Consider the following 18,162-nt stretch of genomic DNA (forward strand, 5'->3'; position numbering starts at 1 on the left):
TTAGCCATAGACTAGAACTGCCAAAATTCCTCTAATTTGAAGAGTTCCTGTGCTCAAAGTGCCTGGCTCTTTCTCCAGTGATTTAAAGGAGCTAGTGAAAGTGGGCCTCTAAGCTTTGCCCTGAGGTAAAAATAGAAGGCAACTAAATCCTGAGGAAACCTTGGTAACCGTGTGACCTTTCTCCAGGAATGGAAGGGTCAGAGCAACTTCTTCAAATACTTCATCCGAATTATTCTAGCAGCTTGAATTTGCCTTTATAAAAAACTGGCTTTTGTTGGGTTAATGCTTAGAAAACTATTAAAAATCTCCCTGGAAAGATGAAATGAAGAAAAATATAGGATGAAGGAATTCTGAAGCATTTCCTGACTACAGAGTCTCCTTTTCAGTTTTTCATGGGTGAGCCTCCAATTTGGCTCCATTCCTTCTAAAGCACAGGGGTATCACAAAAGCCTTACTAAGCTAGGGAGAATCACGAGGAAACAGATTTTGTCCATTTTCTGGGTTAAGGACATGAAGCAATGAATATACCAGGCTGACAGGGAAGTCAAGCCTGGCTGTGTCCTTATGGGGCAGTGTTCAATATATGTCAAGGGCACATATTAAATTTCCTCTCTATTCAACTCCTGGTGCTTCTTGCTAGGAGTCTCTAGGGTGTGTATTGTGTGAAGGTCCTTGTGTTTTTCTGGCACTTTGGTGCCCAGTCTACACTTCAGCTGGAAGCCCTTTAGGTGAAAGAGAGCAAGGAAATCACCTGGTGATGGATGTGGCCAGTTGGCACCTCCTCACCTTTGGAAGTACCCAAAACCTCTAGGAAAGACAATGAATGGTACCTACACAGGGAAGATGAATAATCTGAGTCTCTTTACTCACAAGTGTGGAAAGGTCTCACGCAGTGCAGGATGGTTGTGAATAAATATGCTGCTCTCTTAAGATCAACAGCCCTGTAGATCTGAAGACAGAGGCCTGCTGCTCCCCAGTGCTCAATTCATACATAAATAAAGGATGCTCCTGGTACAGCTGTCAAATGTGACATGGTGATGAATTTCCAAGGGTGTCACTCAGCAAGGTGACAATTGCAGTGCTGACAGACCTGGGCAAACAGGCTACAGGCAAAGTATATATGTTTATCAGTTTTGTATCCAGGTCCTTTGGGAGGTGGATGACCTGATATTCTGGTCACTGGCATAGCCCAGCTTGCTCATATATCTACTTGGAACACAGTAAAAATAAAACGTAAAGACTGAAGAGATCTCATGCAGGAGATACCTAGGAGAAGGTGTTGGACACCTTCAGTTTTTGGACAGGATGCTTTCAGGTTGTTGTTGTAGTCAAAGAATTGAAAAAGATGTGGCACAGATTTCAAGGTACCAAGGGAGTTTTAGAAGCACACAAACATACTACAAGGTAGCAGTGGACCTCATGAGGGAGCGAGCTCAAGCATTCCAGCTCGTTGCCTAGAAATTCTTTTATGGGGCCAAGAAAAGGAAGAGTTGTTTTCTAGGGGTGTAGCAAAAGTGGAGGGTGGTCACTATTTTGATTGGCAGGTTTGGGTTTTCCTTTCTTGTGCAGGTTCCTCCTCATGATGCATCTGATGCTTATGATACTCATACCAAATTATGCATAGGCAGGGAGTATGATATACAAAGAATTTTCCCTGAAAGTTTACTCAGGAGACGCAATTTGTCTTATTACACATGTGCTAAAAGCCAACGTAGACAAGACTGCCACACTGCCTTCCATTTCCACCTGTATCTGAAAGTATACTTGAATAGAATCTGTGCACGAAAGAGAAGCTGTATAGGGCTGTTAGGGGCAGAGAAGCTTATTTTGTTGTTCACGGTGAGATGTTTCTGCAGTATGATGCAGATGGGGGAGTTATGTTGCTAGGTGCATTGTTAGAAAAGAGGTGTGCATATAGCCCAAACCAAGTGGAGTCCCAGGTTAACAAGCTACTCCCTAGTTTATCTGCCTCAAAGAAAATGGCACAAACAATAGTTTCTATGAAGCTATTTTTCACTGCCAACAATTCTGCAAGACTCAATCTGTCCTTTATTTGGAAGGTTCACAGAGAGTTTTCTAATATGTGTGCCAGTCTTTACCTAAAGTCTTCCGGTATTTTTGCTTACTTGTAGACTGCCATTCGCTTTGCTGGGCTTGATGCACAAAGTTGTTTACATTGATGTCAGTTTCCTATGGGATACACCTCCTATTACTAGTACATGTAGGTGTCTTTATGTCCAGGTATATTGTGTGTCTCTTAGCATCCTTAAGAGGAACAGTATGATTGAGGAGCTGTCTTAGTTAAGTCACTGGCTGATTTGGTATGGCAGGTGGCAAGTCTGAACTCTGCAGAGTGCCTACTGAATGAGAAAACTCAAGTAGGATGCCTGGGATATAGTCTTGAAGCCAATTTTATTCTTCTCCAGGAAATCTCCACTTTTACTCTGAAAGCCTTCAACTGATAAGTGTGGAAAGTGATCTCTTTAACTTAGGCCATTTAAAGTCATCTTTTTGTGGTTGGAATGTGAACTGCTTCCAAGAGGCTCATGTGTTTGAACAGATGGGGCTCTTTGGGAAGATTTTGGAACCTGCAGGAAGTGCAGAATCACTGGAGTTAGAGGGTCACTAGTGGTTGTGTATAGGCTGGCTTTGCTTCCTATCTACCCTCCGGATCTTGCTTGGTCTATGTTGATATGAGTAGTCCCAGCTACATGCTTCTGTAGTATGACCTCCATCATGCCTTCTCCACCATAATGGCTTGTACCTTTCTAAAATGTGAGCCAAAATCTTTCTTTATACAAGTTACTTTTACAGAGACTTTTGTTACAACAATGAAAACAAAATCAAATTATAGCTGCCAATCACATCTGTGAACTATCTTGACATAGCATATATGCTGTTGTTTGTTCAAAGGACTGAACTCTCTAGACTAGCACATAAAAAAATCACCCCTGCAAGATGTCTGCTCTTCCATGTGCTTTTCTCATTGTTGAACCCGCCCCTAAGAGCACACATATATCCCTGCTTGTTGAATACCCCTTTCCTTTACAAAGCACAGTTCAGAAATCTCCTCTGTCATTCTTACTACTGACATGAACTCCTCACTGTTCCTAAGTGTCTTTTGTTCCTTTGTCATAGCACTTTGTGTATCTTATGCAAGTGACTTATTAGGTTTGTCTCCACGATAGATTACTAGCTCCCTGAAGGCAAGCACTTTGTCTTAATCACCTACACATCTTCTGTTCAGAATACCAAGCCTGAATGTAGAAAAGACTCAGTGAATGACTTATTATTATAACTTCCTATAAAACTTTCCACCTGGCAAATTTATGAGAGAAACTATCTTTTGTCTTTGATCAATAGCAATATATCTTCTCTGAACCTATTAGAAGATACTAGCCACTCAGTCTGGATGAGTCTGAGCTAGCTTGTGTTCAGGCTCTAATCACGTCTGGACATTTTGGCTGTGATCAAGTGTGTGTGTGTCTACTCATTTCTATCTAGCTTGGTAGAAGAATAGCGTCTGTGTGTGGGTGAGTGTGTAGGGGAAATGTTTTCTCCCACTCAACATCCCTGGCCTGTTTCCCAGCTCTTTCACATTGTTGAAGAGCGATGATTAGAATATAAGCAGCTATATTGTGGCCTCAAATTTTCTTGAACGTAGAAGAATTTGTCCAACAACTTGGACCCAAGCAGTTATTTGTGTGTGAGAAGAGAATAAGGAAGACTTGTTTTACTTGGTTAATTGCCTAGAAGCTCAACAATCCCCATGTCTTACAGAGTTACTATGTACGTTCCTCCAGGCCATGGTTTTAATAAATAAATCCACATATAGTTTTCTGTTTCTCTCTATGACCAGCAGTTGCTTCTTCCAGAGCTGTGGGCCACATTTGCACAAGCTTCTCTTGTTTCCAGGGTTTTGACACAGGCAATTCATGTGTCCTTTGTAAAGAAAAAGAGGAGACACCAGTGCTGTGCAGAAACAGTAGGAGGCAGTAGCCTGGATATTTTTCCAAGTCTCTAATTCCTAAATGTATATGCTTGTATTAGAAACAACTTTTTTTCTTTCTGTTATTCTCATTGTTTTTGCCAGATCATGAGAGACCATTTGATTTCATAGTAGACATAGTAGAAAGGGCCTTAGATTAGGACGTGTGTGTGTGTGTGTGTGTGTGTGTGTGTGTGTGTGTGACCTGACAAACATGGTGGCAGAATTTCTCACTAGTGAAACCAGAAGTTAAACTAGTAATATTTTAAAGGTCCCTTTTCAATTTTAAATGTAAAAGACAATTCCTAAATAGTGCATAATGTGACATTTAAAGTGTATTCTGTATCTACTGAATTTTATTACACCAGGAAGAGTGTTTAAGCAGGTCAATGCAGAGGCAAAACTTAATGGCTGGACCATGGGTGCAAAGAATGGATTGAGAGAACATTTAATTATCAGATCCAAAGCAAAGTAGCGCTGCAAGGGCCCCAGTGTATAACATTTTGGGGGGTGCCATAGAAATATTTCTTTCAGTACCTGGGACAGGGACTTTGTAGATGATGGGTCTCTTTTAATGCATATAAGGAAAAGGGAGGCATCCTACTATATGATAGATAGTTCATGCCTCACAGTGGCTAATGAGTCTAGCCTAGCAGAAGACATGCTAAGCAAATCGGTAAGCAAGCATTGGAGTCTTCTTCAAAATCTGATCTCTGTCCCTGAGAAGATTGTTTGGCCACAATTGTGTTTGGAGCCTATTCCAACCTAACAGTGGCAGGAGGGTTATGGAAAACCTGAAAATCAGACATGAGATACAGAGCTTACGTGAATCGTTTAACCCCTCTGGGAGGCATGTCTGAGGACACAGCCCCTGCCTCACTTAGGCTGACTGGAGCAGTGGAGACCTACTTTAGACCTCTTGCCTTATCCTTTAAGGAGATGAAGATTTTCCAAGAAAAAGATAGTGAAATCTCCCAATAACCACAAACCACTGAAGAAACAGAAGAATTTAATTTAAATGCTGCCAAGATACTTTCTTCCAGGAACCAGGGTGGCAGATGCTTAATAAATGGTGATTGTTAGCATTTATTTATTTATTTTTCCTGCAGAAGTGGCTAACGGAAAGGTCTATTGAGCTTGGACAGGTGCAATTACTCAGCACACTTGACATAATACCTAGAAATTCTCTTTGATCATATAATTTTAAAGAGAAAGCATCCATCAGGTACTAGTTTGTGAGTTCCCTGTGGGCAGTGGTTACTCCAGGTCTCTCGCTCCCTATGCTTCAGAGCTCTGTTCTAGACAGTAGGTGTTTAATGAATATTTGTAGTTGATATATTCTAAGTGGGCTGTCCAAAATTCTCCCAGAGGTGGTCAATAGCTTTTCTCTGGTTTACTAGTGAGTTATTCCTGCCTGAAGCACCACACATTGTAGAATGATGCCCCTTTGCAAAGTGTTGATTTCCTGCATAAAGCACTGGGTGTATTAAGGAGAGATTGGGTTCCTCCCTTAGGAAAAGCTTGCCCTCTGGAGATAGGGAGGTATGAAAACAGGGGTTTAAACAGCCAGCTCCATTGTTAGTGCTTTGGTTGAGAGCATCTGCTGCCTCCTTGCCTCCCTGGAGAGAAGAGCTGCAGGTGACATAGTGTTGGTTTGAAGAAACCCTTGGATACAATTGTTTGCATGTTCTCTTTCTATATTACACTCCTTAAACCCCAACATGCTGCTGTCAGTTGGCAGCAGTGAACACTGGAGTAGAAAACATACTGTGCTTCTTTGTAGACCGGCCCTGCTTCCCCCCTGGGATGGAAACGTTCTAAAATTAGACTCTCTTAGCATGACATTTCTTGATATTGAACTGAGTTCAGGGAGAATAAAGTTTGAACTTTGCATTGTTTTTGAGATATATACAGCTTTTAAAATATGCTTCCGAGTCGTGTTTTGCTCATTTTATGAATGCACAAATGTCTGCTTTTAGATAAGATTCATAATCATGTATTGCAAAGCATGCATTAGGTTGTAGGTATTTTATTCTGTGTATTGATGGTGACTCAAGCCTGCATACTGTATTGAAAGATTAAGTGTTTAAGAGATGGTGATATATGCAAGAAGTGTCTGTTGTGATGAATTCAGGATTACGGGAAAATGAACATGTGCTTTGTGTTTGCATTGCTCATGAACTATACTTCATACCAAGGAGTTAAGATCAGCAAACATGTCAGCATGCTACTGTTATCAACCTATAAGCTAGATGAGTAACTTTGATAACAGACACACAAGCAGGGGGAGATTAGTGAAGTTACTGTGGTTTCATGATATAAATACTGGATTTCCTTTGGTTCTCATTGTGCCAGGGGCACTTGACAAACACACAGTTTCAGGGACTTCTTTTCTGTCTCTTCCTCTTTCCCTGACCAGCATATTCTTCTGACATTCCTACTGTTGTTATTTTTTTGTTAATAATATATTATCATAATTAATTTGTCTATACTGTCTTGTCATTGCCAGCCATTATTCTTTTTATTGTCACTGATAGAACTTCAAGTCTAAACTTTAGAAATTAGATACTTTATTTTTTTCACTTTTTTATTGGATATTATATTTACATTTCAGATTTTATCCCCTTACCCCATTCCATGCCCCCCAGCAACCCCCTATCCCATTCCCCCCTCCTCCTGCTTCTATGAGGATGTGCCCCCACCTACCCCCCACTCCCACCTCCCCACCCTCGAATCCCCCCCCACACTTGGTGTCTAGCCTTCATGGGACCAAGGATTTCCTTTCCCACCTATGCCCGACAAGGCCATCATCCCCTATATATACAGCTGGAGCCATGGGTCCCTCTCTATGTGCTCCCAGGCTGGTGGTTTAGACCCTGGGGAGCTCTGGTTGGTTGGTATTGTTGCTCTCCTCATGGGGCCACAAACCCTTTCAGCTTCTTCAGTATTCTCTTTAACTCCTCCATTGGGAACCCCTTGATCAGTTCAATGGTTAGCTGTGAGCATCCGCCTCTGAATATGTCAAACTCTGGCAAACCTCTAAGGAGACAGGTATATCAGGCTTCTGTCAGCATGCACTTCCTGACATCCATACCAGCGTCTACCTTTGGTAACTGCACATGGGATGGATACCCAGGTGGGGCAGTCTCCAGACGGCCCCTCCTTCATTTTCTGTCTCACACTTTGTCTCCATATTTGCTTCCTTGAATATTTTGTTACTACTTCTAAGTAGGACTGAGGCACTCACACTTGGTCTTCCCTAAAATACGTAGATACTTAAAAAAATTTAAGATAGGATATAGCCTTGAATGTATAATTAAAGACCTTAGCTGATGAATATAATACATTGATTAAAATAATCCACTAGACTTTCTCATTAGTCAGAGAAGTTATATTAGTTTTTTCCTCATGAAAGTAACTTTATAAGATTATTTATTATTATTATTATTATTATTAATTTTATAGAAGGGAAATTAGGGGCAAAGGGAAAGTTCATTCATTCTCCATTGTCACTAAGCTCAGAGAGGATGGAGACAGAATTTTAACAAAGATCTATCTGATCATAGAATTACATGATTTTGTCAGTCCTGGCCTGTGAACAGCATCAAAGCTTTATAAGATTTTGAGCACACTGTCTTCATTGAGCTATATTCAAACCTCTACCCACCAGTTTGTACTACTTCTGCTGAACATGTCTAATGACAAACAACTGATGAGCCTAGAGCCATTTCCCTTTGTGGATAGATCCGGGCAGGGTCACAGCATTTAATGGGGCACTGTAAAGGAACAGAAACAACTGGGGTGTTGCTTGCCTCCTACATATGTTGAAAAAAAAAAAAAAAAAAAAGGAACTTACTGGCTTAAATGACAGAAGCTGGTAGCCCAACAATGACTACAAGTGCTGGAGAGGGTAGAGGACAGAGAACTGGAAGCTGCTCAGTTCATTGAGCCAAATGCTTTAGCAACCTTACATCAGTACCAGAGGCCCGAAGATTCCTAGAGAGTCTGGTGCTTGGTTCACATAAGAATGATCAGGAACTGGAATCTGATGTCAGCAGACAGCAGCAGCCGAAAGGAAAATACTTATCTAGGACAACACAGAGGCAGGCAGACAACTCTACATTTTCCTTGTACCACTTTAACTCTGGGCTTGTGCTCTCCACTCTGAGCTTGGGTTTTTCCCATAAGTCAATCCTCTCTGGAAATGCAATCACAAGCATGTCTAGAGCTGCACCCCCTAGGTTGATTCTAGATCCTGTCCAGTTGACAAAAGCAACCATTGCTGCCACCTTCTTTTCTCAAGGACTCTTTCCCCCAGGTCAGAGCAGTTCTGTCATCTTTTCTTATATTGCCTTTTTATCCAGTTAAACCTTTGTAACATTTTGTTTAAATGGGAGAGGCATTGGATTGGGGAAGAAGAGACCTAAGAAGCCTTTGGATGACTTTCTGTGCTATAAAAAATTCTACAGCATGTCTCCCTAACTCAGGATTCTAAGCTTCAAGGGAGGAGTGGAGCTGTGATGGCTTGTGAGGAGTGTAGGAAGTTTTAGTGATTCAAAGTGTAGTAGAACTGAGGGTATAAAACTGTGAGAAGATGAGGGGATGGGGTGGCCTGGGTAGATCCTGGGGCAGGGGCAGGGCATGGGAATCAAGGTTTAGTATGGGACAAGTCTGGTTCTGAAATGAGAGCATGCCCTAGGGAAGGGACAAAACAGTGATCCTTGAGGAGGGGCCAAAGGTGAGAGCTATGGGTATTATTACCTACCAGCCTATGATTCTCTCTCTCTCTCTCTCTCTCTCTCTCTCTCTCTCTCTCTCTGTCTGTCTTTCTCTCTGTCTTTGTCCTTTTTGTCTAGCTCTCCCTGGCTCTCTTTCCCTGCCTCTGTCTCTTTCAGTATCTCTCTATCTCTGTGTATCTCTCTATAAATGTATATATGCACATTTATATATATATATACTGCCCTTGACTCTGAGGGTACTCTACATGTTTTCATTTAGGACCTTCCTTCTGTAGAGTGCCTCCTACCTCATTTCTCCTCTCATAAGCGGTTGCTGGAGGTCAAGTCTCTCCATTTAGAAGCCATTCTTTATACACTAGGCAGCAGTGGACACTTCTACTCTGTGACACTAAGTGATAGAGGACAGCCTTCTGTGTATAGACACTATGTGTTCAGATCATTTATACTGAACAGAAATCATGGGACTAGGGGGACCTGTCTTTACATTGCATATACATTAATTAGAGGAAAAACAAAATCTGTCTCCTTCTTTGATAAGGAATCATTTAACTAGAGAGCTCTAAAATGCCTTTTAAGAACAGGACACAGTGCCCTAAACCTGGATCAAATGATAGCAATTCACTGTAAATAGGAATAGCTGAAGGGTATGAAGGTTTTCTTTCTCATCCAGACAGAGCCCGAATGCTGTGTTTTATCCAGCTGATGCTGAGAACCCCACATTCACTAAGAGGCTTTAGTTGCTTTTACATGAACAGTATCTAACTCATGGTGACATGTCTGTAGGTGTGCACTCCAACAGACTGCCAAAGTGTCTTCTCATTCTTGTTCCCAGTGTCTGTTGCATTGCCTTGGCTTAAAGAACCTGCACTGATGATCTATTACTGACTCAAGTGTTCTAGTGGCAAAGAAGCTCCAGGAAGCCTCACAGTCGTCTGCTTCGTCGGATGTGACTCCCCCCATGGGTTTCTAAGACTCCTCTTTTGGTTTCCTTCTGCTTGGAAAGAACAAGTGTTCAGCAAGCGCCTGATTGGATTGTATTTCCACTGCCCGAGGCTGGGCTTTTGAATTTTTCAACAGACAGAAGAGAAACTGTACTGGGGAATAATTTTCCTGTTGGTGGGGTCTCTGCAGGTCCTGTGGCAGCAACAACCATACCACACAAATGCTTTAAGGGAACAGCAGAGACCTTCGTTTTCATCGCTGGCAAATGATGGTGACCAGTGACCCTTGATGGCCCTTCCTGAAGGACTCAGGACTCCCTCTTTGGCTATGATTAATTCTATGTTCTGAACTGAAATGACAATCATTTATTATTCTGTTTTACATATGCACCTCCGGGGAGACCAGCTAAGAGCTCTAATTTTCTAGTTCAATTGCAGCAGTGTTCTCTGAGAAGCATTGATGGCAGGGCTGCTAAAAGATGTCAGCTCAGTGAATTATCAGGTTTTAAGCAAAATCATATGCTTATATGGAGTCAGGTAGTGCTTTCTGAAATATGATGCAGGTGTCCCTTTAGCCCTGGGCCTGCATATTCATAAGAGAACCAACAATGTGCTCAGGTGGGAATGACCTATTAGGAAAATCAATGAGGTCCAGCACCCAGCTCTCTGCCCACAATGCCTGCCTGTCTTTAGATACAGCCACAGTTGTCAATCAGCTCTGAGAGGACCTTGGCTAGCTGTCTCTTCCTCCTTCCCAATGCCTGTGCCTTTGGAAATGGAAATCAAAGCAGTTTTCAGTTGATGTAAATTGTGTCATTCAAGATCCCATTTACAAAAGTGTTTTAGCCACATGAAATCTCTTAATTCCCTGCTTAAAATGAAGAAGGCGATTGCTGAACACTGTGGGCTCTGTTGAATTTCCTGAGTGTGCAGAAGACTGCAGTGCAGCCAAGGCACTGTTAGGGCCCTCAAGCCATTACTTTGGTCAGATTAGAACTGGTCTGAGTCTAGCCTCTTTTACATCAGCCATCAGAAGGATGGAAATGTCCAAATATGTCTTTTATATGGTATGCGTGCTGGGCATCTTACCTGGATAATCTGCAGGATTTGTGCTGCTTTAGTTTGGGTTGTTTGTACTAATAACAAAAAAAATGTGAGCTTTTAACTTCTTGGTAGGCAAGTGAATTTGGAGATAGATCCAGAAAGAAATAAATGGGGAGATGTAAAAAACAGCCAGGCAACAAACAGGAGACTGGTGAAGCTTGAAGAGAAGAGAAACAAAGACCCAAAACAGGCTGCAGCCAGTAGGGGGAGCTAGACCTGAGGAACAATTATCCCAGTGCAGGGGTGAAGGAGAAAGAGCAGGAGGCAGGAATGGAAGGGGAGCGGGGATGGAAGGGGAAGAGGGCAACAGCAGAAGGGTAGAGGGAGGCTGCCAGTAGCAGGTGATTTAAGAATAATTGACTGATTAAGACTTGTCCTGGGAAAATAAAAGATCTAGATGTAAATACTCTGTGCGCCCCTCTCAGTATACTGATCTTGCTATGGTATACTGTATTCAAAAGTACTCAGATTAGAGACTTGCTCAGCTCAGTATGTTTCTGTGAGGTAATAGAAACAGTGATGCTTGGTTTAGTAGATAACCTCAAAGGGCATAGTGTGATTATTCTTTTTCCTTCTCTTCTTCTTCCTGTTCAGGAGGTAAACATGCCTTGTATCTCCATTAAAGTCATGTGGTAATAACCATGGCCTAAAACATTTAAAATTATGAATAATAATAATAATAATATAAAGCTATATACTATAACAAACATCTCAGATAGTTGTGATGACCAAAAAGTATGAGATATTTCTGAGAAGTCTTCGAATGTTCAGATATTTAGGATGATTTAGAAGAAGTGGCAGAAGGAATGTTGGGAGAAAAATGTGGAAACCTAATTCAGAAAGACCTTGTTTCCACAACAGCCTGCTTCATCTTCAACCCACACACCATAGGAAGGACTTGGAGAGAGAGGTGTCAGACCTTACCTCTTCATGCCTCCGTTTCTTCACAAGAGTGAGCGGTTGGGGTAAGCAGCAGTTGCATGGTCATTCCTACCCGCAATAACAGAAGATTTACTGTTGAACCCACTCTAACCTCTTTCCATGCTACCTGAAGCTTGCTCAGACTCAGAGTAGGGTATGGCAGCAACATCTGCTATCACTGAGCCACAATAGCGGGTTGTGTAGCAGCTGACTCTGAAATGAGTCCCATGATCAAAATCCAATTTCACAACATTGTAAAGGTTGGCATTCACTCAATACTAGTTAAATGTCTACTATAAAATATTGAAATCCTCACTTGTCTTTGGTCTCATGTTGGCCCCCAAATCAACCTGTCACTTTACATCATTCATGGCTTGGGAGACTGAATATTAGGCTTGACTGTCAAGACTCTGTGCCTGCACCGATGTCTCCATAGGTCAACAGAATGGGAATAAGAGACTAAATATTACCCATTAGGACATTCCTTCAGAAGGCTGAGTGATGCTTTTTTGCCAAGATATACTAGGGGTAAATAATAAAGGGAAGATTAATCTAATGCTTGTTTGAATTAGGTCAGAGCTAATGTTATGACTTAAAATGAGTCTATTTTGTTCCAGCATCTTTATAGTCTTCACTTTAAAATGAGACGGTTGAACAAGATCAGGGTGATGTTTAAGGCACTTTTCTGTCCAGAATCTCACTGCACCCCGAAACTGTTTCATTTGAGCATACCAGAGAAAACAAAGCATACTGTGTAACACCAAGAGATTCTCAAGACCAACAGAACATGACCCTGAACCTTCAGGCCATGCAGGTAACAGCTCAACATGGTTTAATAAAAAGCAGTACAGTGTAAACGATGAAGGTAGGAAAAGTGCTTTTTCTCTGAGAGATGAAGTCCAGCTAGGTGTCAGTCTCCAAGAACCGAGATTTCACCCATTACCAACTTGCTGAGGAAGGGAGGGAAGGTAACTTGGCTGATTTTAAATAAACCCAGAATATAGACGACAACCTCACAATAGTTTAATCTGCCAAAAAAGGCAAACATATTAGTCAAGACCAGAATACCCAAGGAGAGTCGGTATAATTGTATTAGTGTTGTGCTTAAGTAGTTTCATCTGTTTCAGACATTGCTTGTCAAAAATAATATCTCCAAATCTTATTTACTGTTCTATGCATTTTACATCCAAAATTCAGCCTTTAGAACATGCCCGTGTAATGTAGTAGGAACAAGAGGAATGAGTTGTTTGGTCAAAATGCACAGCCACTGAGTGTGGCAACTCTAGTCGGTGAATAAATTAGAACTCAAACTTAGGCAGTCTGTCTCTATAGGTTTCCCGAATTCCAAGCTATTGCATCATACTATTTATATTTGTTGATTATGGCTACCGTAACAAATTATTAGAAACACAATGAACCTTAATCTGTTCTCTTGTAGTTGTGGAGGTCAAAAGTCTAAAATGGGATTAGAAAACGAAAATATAATTGCAAGAGCTCTGTAAGTCATTCTAGTAAATTGTGAAGTCTTTAGGATGTGGAAGCCAGCTGGTGTGAAGTGAGGGCACTGTTGTGTGTTGATCTCTTTAACCTGTGTGGTCTGTTCTGACTCTGGTTGGTTAGTGCCAGAACTTAATTGCAGCAGAACAAGTAAGATAGCAGAAGGAAGCAGTGGGGAGGCTGTGGAGCAATCCCTCTGGGCTGATGTATTCTGGGCTGACATACTCTAAAAGAGAAAGCAGGAGGCCTCCCTGCCCAGTTCCTCCAATTATTTGCTTGGCTTATCTAAGTGAATATCACTAACCCCTATGACCCCTCATTTCCTTTATTTCATACAAAAAGTATGGATACAAATCTCTTACTTGAGCTGGGAAGATGACTTGGTCCACTGCTATCCAAGTAAAAGGACCTGACTTCAATCCCCTGAAGCCATGTACAAAACTGGGCATGGTTATATGAATTTATCATCCTGGCCTGATGGAAACCGAGGACCTCTGGGACGCTCTGGTCAGCCAGCCTGACAAATGGGTGAGCTGTAGAGCTCTGAGACAGACTCTATCTCAAAACAAAGCAGAAACAAAACAGTCTAACCAACAAAACAAACAAAAAACTATATAGATGTTTCACTATGGAACAATACCTGAAGTCTTCTGGTCTACACATGGGGACACATAACCCCCTTCCACATGAACATGCACATGTATGTGCATGTGCTTCTCTCTCTCTCTCTCTCTCTCTCTCTCTCTCTCTCTCTCTCTGTCTCTCTCTCTGTCTCTCTCTCTCACACACACACATACATACATACATACATACATACATACACACACCTCTCTATTGTCTCCCTCCAAACATAATTCTATGGGAATTTAACAAGACACGCCAAAATTATTAGTTAAAAAAGCACATGCTTTTTAAATATTCTGCCAATTGGCAAATATAAAAACTGAAGGAATCACTTAGTCTCTAAGTGATTTAACATATGCACAAGGCCTTTGCAAGCATCTAGAGATTTAGTTCTCATGACAACTTTATTGCACAGAATGATCCCCACCAGGTAAGGAAGTACAGAGATGGAGACACAGAGAGGTTAATTGAGTCTCCTAATGCTACAAGTCGCATAGCAGGTGAGTTTCTGAACTGAGCCTGACATGCAGGTGGTCTGGCTCAGAGCCCACTCTTTAATTGCTCCATGCTGCTTGCTAGGCAGGGACAGGAGGGCATGGAGTACATATAGAATGTGGATCTGCTCCATCAAATGCTAAACCAGGACAAGGGAATCACACGGAAAGGTCTTTATCCCCAGAGCATCAGACAGCACACATCATGAGGCCTAGGGCCACCTTTTCCACTGGCCTTGGTAGTGGTACCCTCCCTTTACTGTCTAACATGTCAGGTTAGACAATCACAAGTTGCCAAGAACTTTCACATTCTCTGCGAAGACTGATAAAATTCTTTCTGTTGTATACAGTCTCTTTGTTGCTGTTCTGTGAAGTGACATCTTACAACTCTTAGATGGTTCTGATTCAATACTCTTAATTATCCTGTCCTCCTGGTTCTCAAAACTCCAACAGTATCAAAAAAATAGAATATAAGCATTGGTAACTATTGCTCAATCCTGTCTTATTCTTGTCTATTTACCTTTGTTTTTCAATCCTGAATAACACTCTGAGCTCTGTTTTTCTCATGAACAAATAAGGTCCTAGGTAGTTGGTGGGGAGGACTGAGTGAAGTCATACGTTTAATATTTCTTGCATAGACCTTGCTTTTTCACTCTCTTCTGATTCAGTATTCATTATTAAAACACAGCCTGGCTACTTCCCTGTTTCTAGAGCCTTTGCTTCTTACTTTCTAGTATAATTTCTTGCCTAGTTATTTCTCTGATAATAATAACTACTTGTTCAACAACAATGACATCTTAGTCTATTCTGGATCTTGTGAGACTTTCTGCAACACTTTATGTCTAGGCGACATCTAACTCTATTGACTGTAGTCTATAGTTTACCTGCTTCATGGGGATTACTCTGTGGGCTTTATATCCCTTCACCTTGTACCTACTGTGATTTTATTCTTGCTCTGTGTTTCTATAGCTCCACTGTGTTGTCCCTTCCCTTATTTCTCTTCCACTTCTTGACCCTTAAATATGGAGATTCCTCCAGTCACCATTATTTTCTCTCACTCTCCATCCTTGCCTATAGTCTCCTCTTCAACCATATCCTGCTACATGTTTGTGTGTCTATAACTAAGGATTTTGCTTCTGCTCCCTAAACTTGTGTTCCTAAAGAGCCAAACCATGACAGCTCTAAAGACAGCATTCTGAACATGTGATACATGCTACTTATTATTTCCACAGAGTTCCTCAACTAAGTCTTGATTTGACCTTTCTTTGACTAATGGCATCCATACATCTCTTTCCTCAACAACACTTTTTTGATTCTTCCGTCTTTTCTCAATGACTCAGAACTAGCTCCCTCTAAGTCTTTATAGTGATTGTTTCATGTAACCTAAAGTAACTGACAAAAAAAAAAAGCCAGTCAATCATACAGGGTTTAAGCAGAAAATTAAGGGATGTCCTTTCTAGACAATTAACTCCCTGAGGGCAGAGGCAGAGGCAGAGGGAAAAATTGCCAGGGAAAAGTCAAAATCCTCACCACACATTTGAAGTCTATTAATCTTTGTGTGTAGATTTAGTTTCACCAAAGAGTCTATAAATGTATTAAAGACAAGATGCAATCTATATGTTTTTGTATGATAAATAGTATCTAATTGAAATAGAATGAAATAAGCAAACAAACAAAACCCCTCTGTGTTTTACTGGCCCTTATGGATTAAGATATATTTCTATCATTGCACTCACATATTAAAGCATCATAACACAGAATGTAACTCCATTTGGAATTAATGTCTTTAAGGAGGTAATTAAAATAAGATGAAGTCTCTAGGTGGTCCTTAAGCTGCAATGACTGGTGTGTATATATGAAGAGAACATTATAACAGAGCCCAGTGGGGCAACAAATTGAGGACACATGGTAGGATAGCCATTTGAAAACGAAGGATAGAGACCTTGGATAAAACTAACTGACAATATCTGGATCTTAGTCTTCTAATCTCTAGAACTATGACCAGATATAATTATATTCTTACATCACCCAGTCTATGAGATTTTGTTAAAGCAATACTACCAGGATGAATAGTCTAGCTAAACGTAGCTGACTAGTTCTATTAAAGAGGAATAATGTTTCCTTTGGACTTGACATTTAAAAATAATACCAGTCTTACTATTCTTTCTACAGATGGTTCAAAATCAGACAATGGGTTGAATGAATAGAATATTTGCATATCCAACCTATGGCAACGGGGGATTTATCTAAGGTTGTTTCCACTAAAATCTAATGCTTTCTTCCATCCAAGTCTATTTTTCTGTTCTCTATTTCCACCTTATTCTCTTTCTCTTCTATTCTCTCCTCTTGCTTCTTCATCCTCCTTTCTTTTCATTTCTCTTTCTTCTTCTTCCCCTACCCCCACTTCTTGCTGTCTAAATCTTATAACAATAGAGCAGGGATTTGAAATTTAAGTCCCAAGACAGCTTATGTTGACTATAAAACAAAGTAGACTACTCAGTCTCTGAAAAACTTGCAGCTTGATAGCAAAGGAGATAGGAATGCCATGTTCAATTTCAGCCCCAGAGTAGATGTGTGTGTATGGCAGAGCCCAGAGGCTGACTCTTCACACAGACTTAACAAAAGAAATGTCCAGGTATATACAGTAAGAACTTTTTTGAGCTGTTCTTGCTGTTAACAATCTGGTTTCATATACCCAGATGATTATATGTCATAGACATCAAAAGGAGGTCAATAAAATCCAGGCTTTAAACTTTGACAATAATTTGAGCTGAATAATAGTTGAATTTCAGGACTGAGTTGTCATGGTGAGAGCCATTGAAGAGGAATAATTATCTTATAACTCAGTTACTGTCCTGCTGAACTCACAGCAGTATCTCTAACCTCATGTCTAACTCACCAGGCCTGGCCTGTATTTAGTCAAGCTCAACAATATTACTTTTATATTATTTTATGTATACATCTGCATTCACAGCCAAATATATACGGAAATTATCTGAATAAATATGCATTCAGTGAAGCTAATGGAGAGAAGGTGCAGGTGGTTTAGGCAGCTATGAATTACATGTTCTGAGAGAAAATACTGAAGCACAATTCAAGTATTCTCAAGAGCCAGGTATAGAGCAAGGTTAGCAATAATTATTTCTGCAGTTTAGCATATAGGACAATGAGGCTATTTGTTTCAATTATTTTTGTGAACTAAAATTTTCCTTTCATTTCTCTTGGGTAATACCATATATTTTCCCCTTTATTAATCTGTAACAACACCATGGTGTACTTTGTTAATCAAAATTGCACGCTGCATAGTAATTTGTAATCTCATAAATATAAGCTCCCATACTTTATCAAATGTACAAGCAAATACTGAAATATGCTAGAATGCTAAGTACAAATCAGAACAGGAAATGTAGGTGGATTAAACATACTGAGAAAAATATCAAGTGGAAACACTATATTTTAAACACAATAGATTGAGGAATATTTTCAGGGTATTTTGAGAGGGTAAAGAATGTCAACCTTTGCATAAAGAGGAGTTATTTTTTTAAATGACTCTAAGAAATGAGAGAAGAGGCAAAGGATGAGATTTTTTATAATTAGTCTATGAAATGGAAGAGAAGAAAAAATGAAAAATTAAAGAGAATAATTCTGTGCTTGATGATCTCCCTCTATTGAAATATAGAGAATACAAATCACGAAATACCCTCAAATAGCTGTAGAAATAAAGGAAGCTTAGTCTTCTAACCTCCAGAACAGTAACCAGGTATAATTATGTTTTTATATCACCCAGTCCATGAGATGTTATTAAAGCAACACTATCAGGACTAATAGTCTAGCTAAATGTAGCTGACTAGTTC

General features: G+C 40.5%; 1 long non-coding RNA gene across 1 annotated transcript in view; it reads left to right on the plus strand.

Annotated features, from left to right (window-relative positions):
- Positions 1-11,803, plus strand: part of LOC143443971 (uncharacterized) — an 83,537-nt gene extending 71,734 nt beyond the window's left edge. Inside the window, exon 3 of the long non-coding RNA XR_013113429.1 lies at positions 9,560-11,803. This is a non-coding gene — a long non-coding RNA (uncharacterized LOC143443971). The remainder of the gene's footprint in view (positions 1-9,559) is intronic.
- The last annotated feature ends 6,359 nt before the right edge of the window (positions 11,804-18,162 follow it).

The sequence above is a fragment of the Arvicanthis niloticus genome, chromosome 11 (assembly GCF_011762505.2).
Source record: "Arvicanthis niloticus isolate mArvNil1 chromosome 11, mArvNil1.pat.X, whole genome shotgun sequence".
NCBI classification, from domain to species: Eukaryota; Metazoa; Chordata; class Mammalia; order Rodentia; family Muridae; genus Arvicanthis; species Arvicanthis niloticus.